Here is a 22,276-nt window from a genome sequence, read left to right as displayed (position 1 = left end):
GACTGAAACTTGCATCTTCTCGAACTGCATTGACGATGATGTAATGTTTCAAAAGTTCTTACTTGTAATGTGGATCCTGCTGTTATTGTGTTTGATGAGCAACTTCCTGAAACACACTGACCATCAGGTGTAGGTAAATCCATATTATTGTTACCATGGAAGTTCAAGGATTTTGATCAGCGACAGTAACATGTTTCCAAATCAGAAGGTGACTTTCAGGGGAACTTGCAGGTTGTGGTGTACCTATGAGTCACCTCCCCTTGTTCTTCAATACGGTGGAGATCTTGGCTTTTGAAGGTGCTGTCATAGGATCCTAGGTGAGTTTCAGCAGTGCTTCTTGTAGATGATATGCACTGCTATCATTCAGTGATGAGGGAATTGAATAGTGACACTGATAGATGAGGTGTCAATCAAGAACGCTGCTTTGTCCTGCATGGTGTCAAGTTTCTTCAGTGTGATTGTTGCTGCACTCAACTAGGCAAATGGAGACCACTCCAACACACTGCTGACTTGTGTCTTGTAAATGATGGACATGGTTTTGAGGGTCAGGAGGTGAGTACACACTACAAAACTTTCAATTTTGTCCTGGTTTTGTAGTCACAGTATTTAAAGGACTGATCTAGAAAGGTTTCTGGATAATGGTAACCCCTCAAGATGTTGTCGATTTGGGATCTATTGAGAGTATTGGCATTGACACGAGCGGCCGGATGTTTAGACTTTTTTCTTGATGAAGATGGTCATTGCCTGCTATTTATATGATATGATAAATTACTTGTCATTTATCCATCCATGACTTGATGTTGTCCATATCCTCCTGCATTTAGCATTTGAGGAGTTGAGAACTGAAGTGAGTACTGGACAATCATCGGTGAAATTCTCTACTTTGGACATTATAATGAATTGAAACTCATTAGGAAAGCAGTTGAAGGTGGTTGTGTATGGTCACAACCCTGGGGAACTCCTGCAGTGATGTCCTGATGCCGAATTGATTGACCTCCAACGATCTCAATCAATTTCCTTTGGATGAAGTATGACACCACCTGAAGATAATTTTCCTGCAATTTCCATTGACTTCAACTTTACTTGAGGCCCTTGATGCCACATGGATGAGGAAAGCTACACAAGGGGACAATGAATAATTTTGCCACCTTACCAACATTGCTTGTGCCTCTAAATATGTGAGGCTACAATGAAGTGAAAAGCTGAGTATCAGTGAGCAGGTTACTGCTGAGTAAGTACTATCCAATAGCACTGTGAACAACATTGTTCATTATTTTGATGATGATGATGATGGAAATTATATTGAATGAGACAATAATTTGTAGTTTGAATTTTCTTGTTTTTTTGTGGCAAGAGGTATCTGGGAGGTTTTTCACATTGATGGCAAGATGTCAATTTTACAGCTGTACTGGAATAGCTTAGCTCATGGTGCATTAGTTCTCGAGCCTCCTGAATGATAGGATGTTACAAGGGCCCATAGTTCTTTATCGATATCCCATGGAGTGAATCCAATTAGCTGAAAACTGGTGACAGAAATTCAGATGACCTCAAAAGGACATTAAGATGGATCAAACGTTTGGCTCTTCTGACTCTATAATTGCACATCTTTCCTTGTCTTTTGCACTGTCAAGCTCGGTTCCACGCTTCTCGTGGATTGGAGTGTTGTGCAACCTCCTCCTCTGAGTTAGCTGATTAATTGACCATTACCATACACAATTAAATGTGGCAGAGCTGAGATCTGAGTTGTACATTGAGGGGTCAATGCTCCATCTGTTGCAAGCTGCTTCCACTGTTTGGCATGCAATAATCCTGTATCCCATTTTACCAATGTGTGGTGCTGCCCCTGGCATGCCCTCTTGCACTCTTCATTGAGCTGGAAATGATAGCTTGGCTTGTTTAAAATAGGAGACTTAGGAACATGTCAGACTCTGAGATTACAGATTCTGCAACTGATAGTTCACAGTACCTGACAGATGACCAGTTTTTGAGCTTCTGGGTCTGGTCTAAATCTATACCATTTAACATGGTGGTACTGCCATGCAACATAATAGGAGTTCTCAATACGAAGACATGACTTTGTCTCTGTTTTCACAAGGATTTTCTGATTGTTAAAACTACCAATGAAGTTTTGAAGAAGTACATCTGTGACAGATTAGCGAAGGTGTGATCTAAAAGGGTCTTCCCTCCTGTAGGCTGTTTTAACCGGTTTGGCAGATATAACATCGAGTACTTGGCCAGACCAATCAATATTGGTACCATTGAGCCACTCATGGTATGGGACACTGATAGATGCAGGATAGATTCTGTGTCCTTGCCACTTTTCTTCCAAGTTGTGTTCAACATGGATTACAGATAGATCAGATTGAGTAGGTTGTAAACATCGGAAGATTTAGTTACCAATGTTTAACCTAATGAGGCTTTGTTTGGTCGAAGTCAATGTTGAGGGCAACTTGTCTTGAATCTGTATCACATTGCTGCCATGTATGGTGTATTACATCTGCTGGGATGGAATTTATCCAAGAATGGTAATTCAGCGACATTGTTGTATAGTCTGGTTTCATAAGCATGACAGTGTCAGGGGAATGCTCGACCTGGTGTCATGGTAGTATTACTGGACAACTAATCCAGAGGCCCAGGCAAACGTTTGAGGGATATGACAACTGTGAAATTTAAATTCAATTCAATTATTATGTCTGGAATTCAAAGCTAATCGGCGATGGTGACCCTGAAATTGTTGGATTTTGATTTGACATAAAAACATCCAGTCTACTGATGTCATTTAGGGGAGGAAATCCTTTTCTGGTTTGTGCTCCACGTGACTCCAGATGCAAGCAATATAATTGACCTCTGAAATGATTTAGCAAGCCACAGAAATCAGAAAAGAATAAAAGCAGATGGACTTCTTGACATCGGTCTAGGCACCAGAAATCACCAGAGCACAATGTGTTAATAACCCTATTAAACAATTGGTGTCATGCCAAAATTCAGGGAGGTGCCCTATAGACTAGTCAAGTATCTGTCTGACAAAGTTGCACTTATTTGCCATCTTTATCTCCATCCATGATCTGGTCTTTACAACCAACAGGAAGCACCCACCAAAGATAAGTGTACAATGGTAAAGTATTAGAAGTAAGCAACCCTGAGAGATCTTAATATTGACTGCCAAACTAAAAGCAATAATAATGGCTTGAGATCAAACATATGCAACTGTGTGAACAAATGAGCTGAACTTCAGGTGATGTGTGAGTAATTGCCCTTGCTATTAAGTCAGCATTTGATCTACTGTGGCAGGAGTCCCATAAGTCAGGATTAAGGAGAAGGCAGACCGTTGATTACATACGAACCCTGAATGAAGGAAGATTGTCTTAATTGTTACAGACCAATCACCTTGGTTCCAACATGTCACTTAGAGTTTCACAGGATATGGTCCTCGTCTAACAAAATCCGTCATCAATGACCCTCTCTGAATTCTAAGGTCAGAAACAGGGATATTCTCTGGGTCATTGACCAGCGTTCATGGCCATTCACAATTCCTCAGATCCTGAAGCTGGTATTAGTTTATATGCCTCAAGGTTTGGATAACATTCAAGCTTAGCAAGAAACTTCTGCACCACAAAAATGTCAGACAAGGCAATGAGGGGGAATCTAATAATTTCCCCTTGCATTGGCATTGCTAAACTGACTACTGGTAACATCTTGACAATTGTCATGTAAAATCACACCTTTAGTCTAATTGAACTCCTGCAATAGTACACTGTGTCAGGAAAAAAACCCCCACAAATGTTAGCCCAGCAAGCCAAAATCAGAGGTGAGTCAGATGACTGAAGTGGTGTTCGGTGTTGGTAGGGGCACGTGAACGACAGACCTCCAGGTGATCCTGGGCACTGAATCTCGGATCAGGAAAGCTTGTGCAGAACCTGGATGAAGCAGAGGTGAAGGCCAAAGGCAGAATGCATGTTTAACAAAGAAATATCATTTAACCATGGTGAGTAAAGTAATTCAGAAAATGAGAGTAGTTACAAAGATGGAGAGGAAACAATGTTGAGAAAATACACCAATAACAAGTGCAGTAAATAAAATACAAGGTATGGTGCAATGCACAAGGCAAAATGGGCAAAGAAGTGACAGGTGGAGTACAATGTGGTAAAGTATGAGGTTATGCACTTTGGTAGGAAGAACAGAAGTAAGGACCATTTTCTAAATGGGAAGAAAATTCAGAAGACTTGAGAGTTCCAGCCCAGATTTGTCTCAAGGTAAACTTGCAGGTTGAATCAGTAGTTGGGAAGGCAAATGCAATGATAGCATTTATTTTGAGAAGATTTGAATGTGAAAGCAGGACTGTGCTTCTGTAACTCTATAAGTCTCTGGTCAGACCACATTTGGAGTATTTGGAGAAAGTGAGAACTGAAGATGCTGGAGATCAGAGTCTGGTGATCAAAAGCACAGCAGGTTAGACAGCATCTGAGGAGCAGAAGAGTTGACGTTTTGGGCGTAAGCCCTTCGTCGGGAATGGAGTACTGTGCACAGTTTTGGGCTCATTACCTCAAGAAGAATGCACTGGCCTCGGACCAGATGTAGAGAAGGTTCACAAGAATAGTCCCAGGAATGAAAGCCTTAACATATGAGAAACATTTGAGGATTCTGTGTACACTCGATGGAGTTTAGAAGGATAAGGGGGGGTGTCTATTTGAGAGATACAGAATACTGAAAGTCCTGGACAGAGTGGAAGTTGGGAAAATCTCTCCATTGGTCGGAGAGACTTGGATCCGATGGCACAGCCTTAGAGTAAAGGGAAGACCTTTTAGAATGGAGATAAGGAGAAACTTCTTCAGCCAGAGAGAGGTGAATCTATGGAATTCATTGCCACAGAAGGCTGTGAAGGGCAGGTATATTTAAAACAGAGATAGATAAGTTCTTGATGGTCAAGGGGATGAAAGTGGAAGAAGTGGGTTGAGAAATTTATCAGCCATGATTGAAAAGTGGAGCAGACTTCATGTGCTGAATGGCCAAATTTCTGCTCCTGTGTCTTATGATCTTATGGGTATAACGTGGCTGGATGAAGTTTTCTTGAACACTGGGACAAGTCCACAGCAAGAATTTGACTTCCTGATTTCCAGACCCAAGGCCAAATTCTGGAATGCAGAAATTAATGTAAGAAAATTAGTTTTAAATTGCATATGAGAACAGATATTTCAGATGCTGCTCAATGGCTTAAGACAAGAATCCTGAGGCCACCTTCTGCTCAACGTTAATGTTCAGAATGCACTAGAGGTAGTCTTAGGGATCAGGTGGGTGTTACACTTTAATAAAATAGAAGGAAATTGACAAAGATCTTGTACATGGTTACTAATAATTCCAATTTTTTTTGAAGTGGTGATACTTGTACAGGTTTAAATATTCTACAGTTGGCAGGTACCGGAGACCTGAACCTCAGAGAGGTATGGAACACCCTTCACCACAGACACCTCCAGTATAAATTAGCATGATGGAATATAATAGAGTCATAGAGATGTACAGCATGGAAACAGACCTTCGGTTTAACCTGTCCATGCCGACCAGATATCCCAACCCAATCTAGTCCCACCTACCAGCACCCGGTCCATATCCCTCCAAACCCTTCCTATTCATATACCCATTCAGATGCCTTTTAAATGCTGTAATTGTTCCAGCCTCCACTACTTTCTTTGGTAGCTTACTCCATACAACCCTCTGCGTGAAAAAGTTGCCCCTTAGGTCTCTTTTATATTTTTCCCCTCTCACCCTAAACTTATGACCTCTAGTTCTGGACTCTCTACCCCAGGGAAAAGGCTTTGTCTATTTATCCTATCCATGCCCTTCATGATTTTATAAAGTTCTTTAAGGTCTTCCCTCAGCCTCCGACGCTCCAGGGAAAACAACCCCAGCCCGATGAACCTTGCCCTGCAGCTTAAATTCTCCAATCCTGACAACATTCTTGTAAATCTTTTCTGAAACCCTTTCAAGTTTCAGAACATCTTTCTGATAGGAAGAAGACCAGAATTGCAGGCAATATTTCAAAATTCTTCACTTTCTGGATAAGCTCGGCTCCAATGTAGCTCAAAAACGTTGACACAAACAAGAACAAAGCTGCTCGCATGATCAGCACCTCTTTAAATATTCACCACCTGAAATATTCACTCCCTCCTCCACCAATGCTCAGTAGCAGTAGTGTTACTGTGTAAAAATTGTGCTGCAGCAGTATGCCAAGCACCTTTCAAACCCATGAGCTGGAACATCAAGAAGGACAATGGTAACAGACCCATAGAAATATCACTGTTTGAAGCTTGCTCTCCAAGATGCACATCAACCTGCTTTGGAACTTTATTGCTTCTCCTTCCATATTACTAGGTTAAAATGCTGGAACGCCCTTCCTTACAGAACTCTGGGTGTACAATCATATTTTGATTGCAAAAGACTAACAATAGAGTTGGCCATCACATTCTCAAAAGCAATTAGAAACAAGCAACACTGGACTTGCCAGCAATATGCACATCCCACAAAAGAATTTAAAAGCCATCTGGGCAACAGCTCGAAATTTTGGCAAAAGGCCCCAGATGTTAGCCTGGAGCACTTTTTCATAGTGCAGTCAGCATCACTGGATCGCTGTAGGCTTTGATTGTGTGGTGTCATTCCTATGGTCTCTTCCCTGAAGCTACTGTAAATAGTTAGTTCCAAAGTAATGGCCTCCTGAACCCATCAGCAGTGCACCTTCTATCACATTATACTAAATGGTTAAACCTGCCAGATGTAACAGCTAAGGGCCACTGTTAGGGAAGGGGTTCACCAGAAGCTGCTTTTTCACCACAAGACACGAATGTTGCCAATTTGGCTTTTGTCTCAAACTTGTGACAATGGGCCCTTTTGACCATTTCCAGATTGGCTGGAGGCTTTGTGCAGCCACAGACATTAGCCAGGTAACAAGGACTTTCCAGGCTGAAGCTGTGATGCAGTCCATGTAATCACCCAAATTGTTGAGGGCTATCTGCTGGCAAATCTTGAAGACTGGTTTAATGAACTCCAGCGAGCCACTGACAAGGCTATTGCTTGATTGTGTGATGATGTAATTCCTGAAATGGCATAGAGCTGACTGAATATTTGAAAAAAACCCAGAGAAAGATGCAATATTTTCCCATTTTCCCATTGTTTCTTGTAGTTTCCATACCTGCAGTGTTTTTTATGTGTTTCCTCATGGAGAATGTTTTGTTAGGAATTTAAAACAGTGCATTAGGTTGAAATCCATACCCTAGCTTAGACTGACCGATATTCTTTGGAGTGTCTATAGAACCTAAACACTCCTACTTCATACAAATAAAGTCACTTGTATGGCACTGTCATGCAAATCACATAAAAGTTCTGAGGATTTATCATCTGAATTTACATTTGCAATAGGATTAGCGTTCTTAAATGCTAATGAAAGTTAAAAGCTATTTTTATTGCTTGATTGATATTCATGTAATGTCATTGGGAAGCTGTATATCTCCAGCTGATGTCATCAAAATGGGTGCAGTTATAGCCTAGATCAGGCCTGCAAATGAGCCATGAAACAGACCTTGTAAACTGGAGGATAAAGGCTCTCTGTGTGGCAGCGGTAGAAGCAACACAAATACACACGTGCCTCTAATAAAGTGTAAATCTTTCATGGCTAGCTTCCTGTTTCTTTAAAGGTTAGCATATTTTAGTGGAAATGTTGCTGGAATTTGAATGATTCTGATCCACACTTTTGCTTTAAAGCATCTTAATAGAAATCATAGAATCTTACATGATAAGAGGATGCCTTTTTGGCCCCTGAATCTGCTGCAGCTCTTTGGAAAGCTATCCAATTAGTTTCACACTTGTATTGTTTTTCTATATACCTGTGCATTTTTCTTTTTGTAGGTGTAGAATTATTCCCTTTTTAAAGTCACTATTAAATTGCTTCTGCTATTATTTTCATGCAATGCATTCTAGATTGTAGAAACTCTATATTTCCTGTTCTTATATTTTCATTTATTCTTTAAAGGGATGTAGACATTGCTGACTATGCCAGTATTTGTTGCCCACATCTATTTGTCCTTAAGGTAGTGATGAGCCATCTTCTTGAACTGCTGCAGTCCTTAAGTAGAGGTTATCTTTGTGCTGAACATCCTGAGATGGGAGAGATATTAAATGAATATTGCGTGTCAGTTTTTATGAACTGGGACAGGGTTCAGAAAAGATTTACCAAGATGTTGCTGGGAATGGAGGGTTTGAGATATAAAATTAGGCTGGAAAGACTGGGACGTTTTCACTGGAGCATAGGAGGTTGAGGGGTGACTTTATTGGGATTCATAAAGTCATGAGGGACACAGGTAAGGTGAATGACATGGTTCTTTTCCCTCTGGTGGGGGTAGATCAGTTTAGTTTGGGAACATGGTCGACATGTACTGGTTGGATGAAGGGTTTGTTTCTGTGCTGTATGACTCTATGATTCTAGTTACACATAAAGTGCTGTTAAGTGGGAATTTCCAGAATTTTGACCCAGTAACGATAAAAGATTGATGTTGTTACAAGTAAGGATAGTACTTTGCTTGAACAGAAACCAATGGATCATGTTGTTTCCAACCATGTCTTTCTAGTTAGTCAGGGTTGTGAGTTTCAAGTTGGGTGTGGGTGAAGACTTGTAATAGTGACTTGGGCTGTCACATTAATGCTTTGCAAACATCAGTAAATTCTGGATTAAAAATATATTTAACACAGTTCTCATTTGTCAGCATGACCCAGATACAAGTGCTAATGTAATCACTGAGCAGCAGTGTACCATCATGCAGTTCCTTGTTTGCGCATACGTTATGATCCATACAAAATCATTCCACCCACATTTTGACTTTTATAAGCAGAAGTTTTTTTTTAAACAGATCATTTAGATACTAACAAATCTCTGAGATGGTCATCATGGAGTGTCTTAAGTTGAAAGGCCAGTTTAGCCTGCATTTAGCACAAGGTGTCACAATATAGGAAAGGAATTAAAGTACATACTAGAAATGGCTGACTGAAGGCACATAAGGGCATCACTGCCACCTAAGATACCTGATAGTACTGTTAAGAAGACTACACAGCATTCTGATAAACAACTCCCTCTCCTACCAACAGCCAACCAGAAGAGAGATTGGAATTTCAAGCGCTGCATAAAGGGATATTAAGCATTTCATGATCATTTGCTTCTGAAGCTGGGTAAAGGACTTCTGATTAATATTAGGAGAATTTCTAAGGCACTTTATTGTGACTGCTACCATTCTGAAGTGTTCACCTAAACAAGGGAATAAATTCCTCCAGAATATTGGACAGCAGAAGAAAGATAGTAACACTTGGGTCATGTGAAGCTTGAGAATTATTTGGTTCGGATGAGGAATGAGAAGACGATGTGAGCGCAATCAGAGCAGCACAACATCTACAGGGAGCGGGACAGGCGAGTGAAGTTGCCTCTCCCCAGCTTCCTGTGGACAACTTCTACCCATAACTCCAGAGCCAAGCCAAGAACTTGTGCATCATCTATCTCAATCCTTAAACCATCTAGATCACCTACTCCAAAGTGTCAGACAGCATGTTTCATGCTTTCAATGAAATGGTTCTGACGAGCCCAGAAAGTTGAATATAATGAGCACGAATATTATATTTTAAAGGCATCGGGTTCAGTACCTCCAGACAAATTCAAGTGATGATATCCCGAGCTTGGGCCAAAATCCCATGCTAAATCTAATCTTTCATAGGTGTGTCACATTGGCATTTCTTGTTTTGGCAAGATGTTCTACTGGTGCAGTCGTAGTGTCTCTACTCTGAGCCAGGAGGCAAGGGCTCAAGTTTTACTTGCTCCCTGATTATAAAATATTTACAGTTTATTAGAAAATATCTATGATGCTTATTTTGTTGGTTACTTGGAATGCAGTGGCAGTGTCCCTAGCTCTCAGCCAAGAGGCCTTGATTCAAGACCCACCTGCTCTAGAGTTGTGTAATAACATCTCTGAACAGTTTATTTAAATATCTATAGTGTTTGATTTCTTCTTGTAGGCCATAATAGCCTCCAGTAAATTTTAAATTATCAACATAAAAGGAATCAGCAATACCTTCAATTTTGTAGATTAGGATCTGAATTTAACTTGCAGAAAGAGCAAGGTGGCAATGAAAATGAAGCTGAGAATTTACCTTTTACTGTTGCATAGCTCTAGATCTGACTAACCGCAACTTTAAATTTGGAGCATTTCTCCCAAGCTGGCTGTGTCTTTTCTAAACATGAGGCTCTGATGATGCCATTGATTTCCCTCTGCTATATTATTCTGAACCCTGAGAAAGGCAACTAATAGTCTTGCTATAACACTCCCAGTAAAACAAGAAATTTGATGTCATCAAGTAAAAAGCAGCCTACTGAAGTGGCACCACATCCACAAAAGACATCCAATCGCTTGACCACCGATGCTCAGTAGCAGCACTATGACCTATCTACTAGCTGCAAAGCATAAACCCACCTAAAATCCTCAGATAGCACCATCCAAACCCATAACCACTTCGATCTAGAAGGGCAAGTGCAGAAGGTACACGGGATCACTGACACTTGCAAGTTCCTCTTCAAAGCACTCACTATCCTGACTTGGAAATATATCACTACTCCTTCAGTGGCGCAGGATCAAAATCCTGGAATTCCCTTCCTAACAGCACTGTGGGTCACTGCACAGCATATGGTCTGCAGTGGTTTGGGAAGGCACCTCACCACAACCTTCTGAAGGGAAATGAAGGGCCAGCAATAAATGTTGTCCCAGACCGTGATTCCCAAGTCTCACAAGTGAATTTAAAAAAAAAAATTTGGGAGCTGCTCACTTGGTAGGGAACTGCTCACTTTGTCAGGCTCTACCTCCTAAGTGGAGTGTTGAGACTTATTTTGGGAGGCTTTAGAAAAGATTACACAGCCATGCAAAGGTGAACTAGTACTGGGTCTGGATGTGACTACAGCCGTTGAGTCATAGAGATTAGATTAGATTAGATTAGATTACTTACAGTGTGGAAACAGGCCCTTCAGCCCAACAAGTCCACACCGACCCGCCGAAGCGTATACCACCCAGACCCATACTCCTACATTTACCCCTTAACCTAACACTACGGACAATTTAGCATGGTCAATTCACCTAACCTGCACATTTTTGGATTGTGGGAGGAAACCGGAGCACCCGTAGGAAACCCACGCAGACACGGGGAGAATGTGCAAACTCCACATAGAGAGTCGCCTGAGGCTGGAATTGAACCCGGGTCTCTGGCACTGTGAGGCAGCAGTGCTAACCACTGTGTCACCGTGCTGGAAACAGATCTTTTGGTCCATGCCGACCAGATTCCCAACTCAATCTAGTCCCACCTGCCAGCACCCGACCCCTATCCCTCCAAATCCTTCCTTTTCATACACCCATCCAAATGCCTCTTAAATGTTGCAATTGTATCAGCCACTTCCTCTGGATGCTCCTTCCATACACATACCACCCTCTGTGTGAAAATGTTGTGTCTTAGGTTTCTTTTATATCTTTCCCCTCTCACCCTAAACCTATGCCCTCTAATTCTGGACTCCCCAACCCCAGGGAAAAGACTTTGCCTATTTATCCTATCCATGCCCCTCATAATTTTGTCAACCTCTATGAGGTCACCCCTCAGCCTCAGACACTCCAGAGAAAACAGCCCCAGCCTGTTCTGCCTCTCCCTGTAGCTCAAATCCTCCAACCCTGGCAACATCCTTGTAAATCTTTTCTGAACCCTCTCAGGTTTCACAACATCTTTCCGAAAGGAAGGAGACAAGAATTGCATGCAATATTCCAACAGTGGCCTAACCAATGTCCTGTACAGCCGCAACATGACCTCCCATCTCCCGTACTCAATATTCTGACCAATAAAGGAGAGCATACCAAATGCCGCCTTCACTATCCTACCTACCTGCGACTCCACTTTCAAGGAGTTTTGAACCTGCACTCCACGGCATCTTTGTTCAGCAACACACCCTGGGACCTTACCATTAAGTGTATAAGTCCTGCTAAGATTTGCTTTCTCAAAATGCAATTCCTCGCATTTATCTGAATTAAACTCAATCTTCCACTTCTCAACCCATTGGCCCATCTTGTCCAGATCCTGTTGTAATCTGAGGTAACCCTCTTTGCTGTCCACTCTACCTGCAATTTTAGTGTCATCTGCAAACTTACTAACCATACCTCTTATGTTCCCATCCAAGTCATTTATATAAATGACAAAAAGTAGAGGACCCAACACCGATCCTTGTGGCACTCCACTGATCACAGGACTCCAGTCTGAAAAACAACCCTCTGTCGTCTACCTTTGAGCCAATTCTGTACCCAAATGGCTAGGTCTCCTTGTAATCCGTGAGACCTAACCTTGCTAACCAGCTTCCCATGGGAATCTTGTCGAACGTCTTGCTGAAGTCCATATAGCTTACATCTATTTCTCTGTCCTCATCAATCCTCTTTGTTCCTTCTTCAAAAAACTCAATCAAGTTTGTGAGACATGATTTTCCCATGCACAAAGTCATGTTGACTATCCCTAATCAGTCCTTGCCTTTCCAAAAACATGTACATCCTGTCCCTCAGGATTCCCTCCAACAACTTGCCCATCACTGTCATAAGGCTCACTGGTCTATAGTTCCCTGGCTTGTCCTTACCACCTTTCTTAAACAGTGGCACCATGTTAGCCAACCTCCAGTCATCCGGCATCTGACGTACGACTGTTGATGATACAAATATCTCAGCAAGAGGTCCAGCAATCACTTCTCTAGCTTCCCACAGAGTTCTAGGGTACACCTGAACAGGTCCTGGGGATTTATCCACCTTTATGTGTTTCAAGACATCCAGCACTTCCTCCTCTGTTGTATGGACATTTTTCAAAGTGTAACCATCTATTTCCCTACATTCTATATCTTCTATGTCCTTTTCCACAGTAAATTGAGATGAAAAATACTCGTTTAGTATCTCCCCCATTTTCTGCGGCTCCACACAAAGGCTGCCTTATTGATCTTTGAGGGGCCCTATTCTCTCCCTAGTTCCCCTATTCTCCCCCTAGTTCCCCTATTCTCCTTAATGTATTTGTAAAAATCCTTTGGATTCACCTTAATTCTATTTGCCAAAGCTATCTCATATTCTCTTTTTGCCTCCTGATTTCCCTCTTAAGTATACTTCTACTGCCTTTGTTCTGTTCTAAGCATTCGCTCAATCTATCCTGTCTATACCTGACATATGCTTCCTTCTTTTTCTTAACGAAACCCTCAATTTCTTTAGTCATCCAGCATTCCCTATACCTGCCAGCCTTTCCTTTCACCCTGACAGGAATATACTTTCTCGTTATCTCATTTCTGAAGGCTTCACATTTTCCAGCCATCCCTTTATCTGCGAACATCTGTCCCCAATCAGCTTTTGAAAGTTGTTGCCTAGTACCGTCAAAATTGGCCTTTCTGCAATTTAGGACTTCAACTTTTAGATCTGGCCTATCCTTTTCCATCACTATTTTAAAATGAATAGAATTATGGTCGCTGGCCCCAAAGTGCTCCCCCACTGACACCTCCGTCACCTGCTCTGCCTTATTTCCCAAGAGTAGGTCAAGTTTTGCACCTTCTTTAGTAGGTACGTCCACATACTGAATAAGAAAGTGATCTTGTACACACTTAAATTCCTCTCCATCTAAACTCTTACCACTATGGCAGTCCCAGTCAATGTTTGGAAAGTTAAAATCCTCTACCATAACTACCCTATTATTCTTACAGATAGCGGAGATCCCTAACAAGTTTGTTTCTCAATTTCCCTCTGACTATTAAGGGGTCTATAATACAATCCCAATAAGTTGACCATTCCTTTCTTATTTCTCAGTTCCACCCAAATAACTTCCCTGGATGTATTTCCAGGAATATCCTCCCTCAGCACAGTGGTAATGCTGTCCCTTATCAAAAATGCCACTCCCCCTCCTCTCTCGCCTCCCTTTCTATCCTTCCTGTAGCATTTGTATCCTGGAACATTTAAGCTGCCAGTCCTGCCCATCCCTGAGCCATGTTTCTGTAATTGCTATGATATCCCAGTCCCATGTTCCTAGCCGTGCCTTGAGTTCATCTGCCTTCCCTGTTAGGCCCCTTACTTTGAAATAAATGCAGTTTAATTTCTTAGTCCTACCTTGTCCCTGCCTGCCCTGACTGTTTGATTCACTTCTGTTCTCTACTGTACCAGTCTCAGATTGATTTCTTTCCTTACTGTCTCCCTGGGTGTCCCCCCCCCACCTTACTCGTTTATATCCTCCCAAGCAGCTCTAGCAAATTTCCCTGCCAGTATATTAGTCCCCTTCCAATTTAGGTGCAATCCGTCCTTCTTGTACAAGTCACTTCTACCCCAAAAGAGATTCCAATGATCCAAAAATGTGAATCCTTCTCCCATACACCAGCTCCTCAGCCATGCATTCATCTGTTCTATCCTCCGATTCCTGCCCTCACTCGTAGCACCGAGAGTAGTCCAGATATTATTACTCTCGAGGACCTCCTTTTTAAACTCCTGCCTAACTTTCTGTAATCTCCCTTAAGAATCTCAACCTTTTCCCTTCCTATATCATTGGTTCCAATGTGTACAATGACCTCTTGCTGGTCCCTCTCCCCCTTGAGAAAATTCTGCACCCTCTCTGAGACATCCTTGATCCTGGCACCAGGGAAGCAACACACTATTCTGATTGTTTGCTGCTGGCCACAGAAAAGCCTGTTCTGTACCTTGGACTAGAGGGTTCCCTAACATAATTGATCTCTTGGAACCTGAGAACCTCTCGTTGCATTAGAGCCAGTCTCAATACCAGAAACTTGACTATTCGTGCTACATTCCCTTGTGAATTGATCACCCCCTACATTTTCCAAAACAGCACACTTGTTTGAAATGGGAATAGCCACAGAAGACTCCTGTACTAGCTGCCTACCTCTCTTACCTTTTCCTATAGTTAACCCATCTATGTGACTGCATCTGTGACTTTTTCCACTCAAAGTCTGTGAGAAGATTTGTAGCTCGGGTGCTTGTTGTTGTGGTTCTGTTCGCCGAGCTGGGAATTTGTGTTGCAGACGTTTCGGTGTATCGGTGGTCGATATATTGGGTCCAGAGGACAGCTGGAACTGACAACCGGAAGCGGCAGATTCAAACCACCACAAATGCCGGAGGAAAGATCACAGAAGCGCTTCACAGAAGGCTCCCAAGCACTGAGGATGTCACCTAGACAGGGGACGAAACGTCTGCAACACTTTTTCCCCTCCCTATTACTGCCATCCATCACATACTGTGTCCTGTCAGAGAAGCGAGAAGTTGAGAATGTTTGCAGAGTACAGAAGTTCAAGTGGTAATTTACTGAAGCTGATCAAAATGATGAAGAGTTTGTAAAGTAAATAAGGATAAACAGTATTGGGAGGTGATACCTAGAATACACCTGAAAAATAGACGAAGTATTTTCCCTGGGGTGGGGGAGTCCAGAACTAGAGGGTTTAGGGTTAGAGGGGATAGATTTAAAAGAGACCTAAGGGACAACTATTTCACGCAGAGGGTTGCATGTGTATGGAATGAGATACCAGAGAAAGTTATGGAGGCTAGTACAATTGCAACAGTTAAAAGGCATCTGGAAGGGTATTTGAATGGGAAGAGTTTGGAAGGATTTGAGTCGGGTGCTCGCAAGTGTGACTAGATTGGGTTGGGATATCTAGTCAGCATAGGTGAGTTGGACCGAAGGGTCTGTTTCCGTGCTTTACATCTCTATGACTCTAATTGTGTTTGATGCTTAGGAACCTTGCATCCTTATTATGTTAGAGTTTTGCCTCATCGATATGCAGTTTCCCAATTTCCTACCTGCTGAAGAGAAACCAAATGATGATTCCCAATGTGCAAGTCGGAATGGTCACCTGGCAAATCCAGTTCTCCTCTGGCTTCTCTGGCCTGCCATCACTCACCAACATCCATGGGTACAGTCCATGGGCAGTGACTGCACGCACCTCACACCCGGCTTCCATGTCCCCATAAAGAAAGTGAGGTGCCATTTCCCTCTCCCCAACATGTCTGGGGTAATTGACAGGAACCATGCTGGGTAGCTGAGCACTGCCAGTATTTGACGGGGTGCACGGCTGGGCTTTAAAGATGACGGTCTCATCAGGATTTCTAGAAGGTCCCAGCGAGGGACAATACTTCCATCTTTGGCGAGATGGAGAATAGGATGAGCAGGGCACCATTGTGCATAATTAATGAGGTGAATTTGGGAAGCGAATGTCCACTTGGGCTTGTGGACAGAAACTCCCACGAACCTTACCCAAAAATGACACTTTACTGACAAGACTTTGTGCATATAAGGTTGGTAGCTATATTTTCAAGACTTTCAGTGAAGCCACGGGGCTTGTTGTATTTGGAGTATGCAAGACCAAGATCAATTCCATCCCAACGAGGAATGGCCGACCTGAGCAGTAAGCATTGCTGGTATCAACCTGGCAAGCATTTGTTTTGCCAACCTTTGGCTACCATACCCAATGCCATTCTTTCTTACTAGTTTGTCTTCAGTTGGTTTCCTTTCCAAAAGTACTTCAGGATTACAAGCACTTTCAGAGGGCTCTGTTGACATTGTTAATGAAAATCAAAACTTTGTAAAGCTGCTATGGTTCATCCCCTTCAATTCTGCTAATGAATCTCGAAGTCTTCATTGCATTGTTGAAAAGGTTATACATTCCCTTTCAGCGGATTGGTGCTTTGCATTTAATAGTGGTGTGTGAAAATGAATTCATCTAATGTTTACTTTAATGAGAATTTATTGGAGTAAACTTTCTGGCCAAGACTACTTACAATGGATTTAGGGAGTGTGTCAAGTTGCCTTTGGGATCTGAAAGAGGAGGCTAAATAATTAGATTCATTGTCTACAGCTTCATCTTCTCCCCTTAATTCCATACTTATACTTGAGCTACCATTCCAATGTAAATATCGTTTTTAACAATATGCTGCATTTTGAGTCTTGCCTTACTTAAATTCTTATTTTAAAATGCAAATTCCTGGGCCTTTAGCCAAGTTCACTCATGGGAGTCATAAACACTATAAGCATTAATCCTGAACAGTTTTTTTTTAGTGGTAGGAATGAAAAAACAGGCAATTGAAGAATGTAAGTTCAATGCCCTTAGTATTTTGCAATGCTACTTTGAGTATTATTGACAATTAATTAGTAATTTAGTACATTAAGTTTCACATCCCCTGATTTATTTCTGTTGGTACACACATGAGTTTTTTGAGGGATTGCGACATGTAGAAATGGATGGTTTGTTGTTTTTCCAAGAGGGTGAAAGATTGTCTCTGGGTCCACCTTGGAAGATAGACCTTCAGTTGTTCACGGAAAGGAACTGCACACCAATCAGACAGCGGGAAGGCTACCTTCTCCTCAAATTGAGACCATGAGGTCGGAAGACCAGAGGCTAGCAGCTTTGTAAGTAGCAGCACTACAGAAGAAGCTGTGGCTGCTGCCAGAAGGACAGCTTCCCTCCCCTGAAGTACCAGCATCATGGAGTCCCCAAGCCTTGTAAGTCATGTGATGGTGTGGTTCATAGGCTGGAGATGGAGAGGAGAGAATGGCAAATGTGTCACGAGTACGGGCAAGCTGTGTCTGTCAGGAGGGCTTGTCTTCCTCATGTCCAGTCCTTCGATCTCAGGCACTGATCACCTTTGAGTCGAGAGTGTGGTGCTGGAAAAGCACAGCAGGGCAGGCAGTGTCTGAGGAGCAGGTTTTGGGCAAAAGCACTTCATCAGGAATGATTGCCTTTGGTCAAAGGATTAGCTGTCCCCATCTCCCAAAGGTGTCAAGGAGCTCACACAGTCTGATCCATCCTGCTTGCTGCATGGTGACAGATTCGTGTGCAGCTGAGATAACGGAGGGAGGAGTAGATTTTGTTATACTCTGTGTGGGAAGACATTAGACAAGTCACTGACACGCCAAATAAAGAAATCACCAAGAAGATTCCAGTGTACATTCCACATGAATTACAAGGCAAGTTTTACTTCAAATAAAAAGCAAAGTTTCACTTTAAATTATTGCCCCAATAAAATGATATCATTCCCAAGACTGGGAACCATTGGGAGCCACAATGCCACTTCAGTGGCCAAAGCTGCTGATGGTGCAGCAACATGCAGACCCCTGATAATTGGGTATGATAGTTCAGTTTACATTTGGGATTTTTGGAGGGGATAGTGCACAGGGAAAGAGGAGGTTGAAGGCAACGCTAGAAGGTGGCATTCAGCAGCTGCACCCAACCCACATGATCTATGGATGGCAAATTGAGCATGACAGCAAGCCACTTTCCTGGACCATTGCAGTCCATCGAGGCCAGGTTCATTCCAGCATTATTAGGAAGGGAGCTCCACCAGGATTTTGATTCAATGACTCTGAAAAAATAGCAATATAGTTCCAAGTAAGGGTGGTGAGAGGCTTAGGGAGAAATTTGCAAGCGGCAATGTTCCCATGTCTGTGTTAATCTTGTTTTTCTCTGATATTGAGGTTTGGAAAATCTTGGTGAGATGCCCCAATACGTCGTGTGGACACATTGCTGCCATTGTGCCCTGGTATTAGAAGGAGTGATTGTTGAAAGTGATGGTTGTGGGACCAATCAAATAGGCTTTATTGCCATTACTTGTGTTGAAGATCTTGAATGTTGTTGGAGCTGTATTAATCCAGTCAAAACTGGAGTCCTCCAGATGAAAGTGTGTCTGGCTGCTATGAACATCATCTTTAAGTTTGAACTTTATGGAAGTAAAAGGATATCTCAAAGGTCTAGCCACTCTAATACATAAAATTAGTTTTGAACTCCTTGACATGCTTTAAGCTGAAGAAGAGACTGAAAAAAGCTAAGTGCAAAAATAAGCAATTATTATTTTAAAAAAACATCATAGGAGTATTCTTCACAGTTGAGGGCTACATATCTTTAGAACATAGAATAATATAGTGCAGACCAGACCCTTCAGCCTTTGATGTTGTGCTGACCTCGTGAACTAATCTAAGCCCAATACCCCTACACCACCCCATCATCATCATCTATATGCTTATCCAAGGACTGTTTAAATGCCCCCAATGTGGCTGAGTTAACTACATTGACAGGCAAGGCATTCTACACCCTTACCACTCTCTGAGTAAAGAGCCTACCTCTGATATCTGTCTTAAATCTATCACCCCTCAATTTGCAGCTATACCCCCTTTGTACAAGCCGACATCATCATCCTCGATAAAAGACTCTCACTGTCTGCCCTATCTAATCCTCTGATCATCTTGTGTCTATTAAATCCCTTCTTTGCCTTTGTCTCTCCAATGAGAACAGACCCAAGTCCCTCTGCCTTTCCTCATAAGACCTTCCCTCTAGGCCAGGCAACATTCCTGGTAAATCTCCTCTGCACCTATTCCAATGCTTCCACATCCATCCTGTAACGGGGCAACCAGAATTGCACACAATATTCCATGTGAGGCCACATTAACTTTTTGTACAATTTCAGTATGACATTACGGCCCTGGAACTCAATCCTTCTACTAATAAAACCTAACACACTGCATGCCTTCTTAACAGCACTATCAACCTGTGTGGCACCTTTCAGGGATCTCTGTACATGGACACCAAGATCCCTCTGCACATCCACACTCCCAAGAAGCTTTCCGTTGACTCAGTATTCTGCCTTCCTCTTATTCTTCCCAGAGTGAATCACCTCACATTTATCTGCATTGAACTCCATTTGCCACCTCTCAGCCCAATTCTGCAGTTTATCCAAGTCCCCCTGCACCCTGCAACCTGCAACATTCTTCCACACTGTCCACCATTCCTTTGACCTTAGTGTCAGGTACAATTGCAACATTTAAGAGGCATTTGGATGGGTATATGAATAGGAAGGGTTTGGAGGGATATGGGCCGGGTGCTGGCAGGTGGGACTAGATTGGGTTGGGTTATCTGATCGGCGTGGACAGGTTGGACTGAAGAGTCTGTTTCCATGCTGTATGACTCTACATGACTCTAAGTTGGATTCAATATGCATCCATTTTATAAAAACTTAGTGATTTCAGAACATTTCCAATGTAACAAGTCACATCAGCAATATGTATTTACTTTTAAACTCTTAATGAGTCTCTCACTTGCTAGGAGCACCTTATTATGACATTTCTGCAGCCTGATTAGGATATCTTCCTGAACCAAATGCATGAGACAATGGACTTAAACATCAGGTAGCCCCAAAATGAATATATCCAAAATTTGTTCTGCTTTTCTGAGTCTGTAAAACTTTCTCAGAGCTGACTGCCAAGGCTTTTTTTTAAACAAGGAATTGTGATTTGATTTCAGGTGGATTTACGAAATGCATTGTTGGGCTTTTGCGGTAGCTGACCAAACAGTTGCTGCAGAACCAACCAGCTAAATTCACTTTAATTTTTCCAATTCCAAGCAGATATGTGGGGCAAACTGAGCTCAGCAAACTGGGAACAGGTGAAGCATAGGATTTAGAAACAAGAGTTGGTAATATCAACTGATCAGCTGATGTTATGATAAATTTAGTTTAGAGGTTAGGGTTTAGGGGTATTGCATCAAATATGGTGCAACAATTGCATCTTCAGAGAAATATTGTGACTTCTTTTAAAAATTAGAAACCAATTTTTGAAAAGAATCATTTAATTCTATCCTCTTGCTGCTGTAAAGAACAAAATGATGGGAATGATGTCCACCACATGTAGTTTTATCTTTAGGCAGACTGAGATGGGATGCCTGGAGGGAAATGACTGTTCTTGTGATTTATGTTTGATAGCAAATCTATACAAATTGTTCATTTTCACTGCAGAGCCATAAGATGAAGACTTGTCTCATCGTTGTGGTGATTTTCCAATGACAGTAGCATAAGCTATAAAATCCAAGTAGATGTTTCTTAACTTATTTAACAAGTGAAAAGTTAGGTACTTGAAAGCTATCACACAATACATTGGGAAAACAAAATTGATGCAGCTGAGATTTATAAAATAAGGAGTTATACTCATTTGTAGGTGATTTGAGCCATTAATTGTAAAAACAATGTGAACCCCTCAGACTCAGGGAAATTAATAAGGGAAGGTCGCTGAATGGTTGAGCTCAGCGTTGAAGAAGAAGGAGAAGCTGACAAGTGTTAGAAAGTCTGTTTAACAATGTGAAACACTCAGTCGAGATGAATGGATGTTCAAATCCCTGAGGCTGTTGGAGAGTGGATGTTTATTTTAATGGAGCATTCGGGAGCATTTGGAAACTATGACATTGCCTTCCCAGGGTACTGCCGATTTATCACATTCAGCAATGAGTTCAGGAGTTCTCAGATACATTATCTATTGGATTGTTTATAAAATTCCATGTTTTTAGCTACTTTTGCTAATATAAGTAATGTAGTTGCTGTAGGGTAAGAATTCAGCACATGACAGGGAGCAAGAATGTGCCTACTGATGATCATGCTCTGGATGTTTCAACCGGTTATGGATTAAAGACACTTTGTCCAGGCAGTCTTGTGGGTGAGGTGAACCAAGAGACACAGAATTCAGTTTGCAGTTCAACTCAATTTAATTAACAAAATATTCCTGATTAAAAACATCATGGGAGCATTTTCCAATATAAATAAATAAATATTCACTCACTACCTATCTCTAACCTTATAATAAGGGATATTACCTGCAATAATCCATGTGTTTGAGCAGGGCCATTGGTATCTCCTCCTTCACTGATGTAGAGCTGGATCCTTTTCATGAAGGTCGGTCTCTCATATCAGGGCAGAACTTCTCGGCTTGCTACATGGTCTTCTGTCATGAGTATTGCTGTGAATCTTTGCTGAGATGGTGGCTTCCAGGTATGTGTTCTCATTGTGCCCCCCGCCCCCCCCCCCCCAACCCGTCCCCACACATACACTGGACCATTTGGATGTTCTGTGGCTTCTGGCCATTGCAGTCATGAGTGGGATATCCAAAGGGGTTGTGCTAACACCTTTCACTGTTGCCATCCTGGGGAGCTATAAAGTTTCCATCCTCATTCACTGTTGGGCAGCCGAGGTGCCAGAAAGTCTGACCAATACTTCTCCAGTACACTGCCCTTGGGCTGGTTGTAACTGGATCCCCCAAACCTTCATAATCTCTTGAATCTTGGTTTCCATTGTTCTCTGTAACCGATAGCTACTGGATACTGTTCAATTTGGTTTGCCGAATTTTTAGTCAGGCCTGCTTTGTCTGGCTGTTGATCAATTTAGAAAGTCCAATACTGGGC

Source organism: Chiloscyllium punctatum, chromosome 25 (genome assembly GCF_047496795.1).
Source record: "Chiloscyllium punctatum isolate Juve2018m chromosome 25, sChiPun1.3, whole genome shotgun sequence".
Classification (NCBI taxonomy): Eukaryota; Metazoa; Chordata; class Chondrichthyes; order Orectolobiformes; family Hemiscylliidae; genus Chiloscyllium; species Chiloscyllium punctatum.
This window is presented reverse-complemented; position numbering follows the sequence as displayed.